Source organism: Schistocerca gregaria, chromosome 5 (assembly GCF_023897955.1).
Source record: "Schistocerca gregaria isolate iqSchGreg1 chromosome 5, iqSchGreg1.2, whole genome shotgun sequence".
NCBI lineage: Eukaryota > Metazoa > Arthropoda > Insecta > Orthoptera > Acrididae > Schistocerca > Schistocerca gregaria.
The window spans coordinates 449,701,326-449,702,706 of NC_064924.1; the positions used below are offsets into that span (position 1 = coordinate 449,701,326).

The following is a 1,381-nucleotide window of genomic DNA, read 5'->3' on the forward strand; positions in this document are numbered from 1 at the left end:
ACGTGGGAGGAAGCGGACGGCGTCTCTTCCCCGGTTCGTGGGACTGTTTCCACAGCGGGGGACAGTCCAGGCGACTCGACATCCATCGCCACCTGCATTTCTGCAGGGGGCGAGTCGATGGGCGTCTGCGTGGCGGCTAGCATCCCCATTGGGCGCCCCGCAGGAGCGGCGGGGGCGAGGGCAGGCACCTTCTTCTTGAGAAGAAGCACCTCCTCACGCAGCTGGTGGTGAACAGCTACGAGCTCTACCCTTAGCGATTGGATTGGATTGTTTGGGGGAAGAGACCAAACAGCGAGGTCATCGGTCTCATCGGATTAGGGGAGGATGGGGAAGGAAGTCGGTCGTGCCCTTTCAAAGGAACCATCCCAGCATTTGCCTGGAGCGATTTAGGGAAATCGCGGAAAACCTAAATCAGGATGGCCGGAAGCGGGATTGAACCGTCGTCCTCCCGATGCGATCTACCTTTAGCGCGGCCCGTTCGGCCGCAAAGGCGGCTTAGCCGCTTAGAAGCCGGCCATAGCATCATCGGTGGCGGCTTCGAGTCGGCGCGGCTCGCACCCCTCGCCAGAGCGGGGGTGGCGGCCGTCTTTGCACCAAACACTGCCGCAGGGCGTGTCGCGGCGGGCTGGCGGCGAAACTCCTTGAGATAGCCACAGCTACGCGAGTTTGCGGCATGTGAGCCGCCGCAGTTCACTCATATGCTGGCCACCCCTCGTGGCTTGGTGCAGCTACGAGTGTCATGGACGCTTTTGATAGGGTATTGTATTTTTCCCTCTCGACGTATTTTATGGGAATGAAGAAGACCAGTTCTGTCTCGGGTCAAATAACAAGTCGCAACTTGGTTCTCTCACTCCATCGGGACCATCCGACCGCCGTGTCATCCTCAGATGAGGATGCGGATAGGAGAGGCCTGTGGTCAGCACACCGCCCTTCCGGTCGTTATGATGGTTTTCTGTGACCGGAGCCGCTACTATACGGTCGAGTAGCTCCTCAGTTGGCATCACGAGGCTGAGTGCACCCCGAAAAATGGCAACAGCGCATGGCGCCATGGATGGTCACCCATCCAAGTGCTGGCCACGCCCGACAGCGCTTAACTTCGGTGATCTGACGGGAATCGGTGTATACACTGCGGCAAGGCCGTTGCCAACTTGGTTACCATTTAAGTTTAATATCCCTATCTCCCAGAGCTGACTGTGTGAGAACGATATCCGTTGGGACGAAGTACATATCATCTTCATTAGGACTACACTTAGCGAACACTGGGGTACTGAAACCGGCTCGTTCAAAACCACTTTCTTTATATTGTTAATATAGTGTTCTAGAAATATATTTACGATAACAAGCAGCATATTCCACCACCATTAACTATTTTTTTTCTTTC

General features: G+C 55.6%; 1 pseudogene; it reads right to left on the reverse strand.

Moving 5' to 3' along the window:
• Positions 1 to 1,027: 1,027 nt before the first annotated feature.
• Positions 1,028 to 1,145, reverse strand: LOC126274421 (5S ribosomal RNA; annotated as a pseudogene).
• Positions 1,146 to 1,381: the final 236 nt, after the last annotated feature.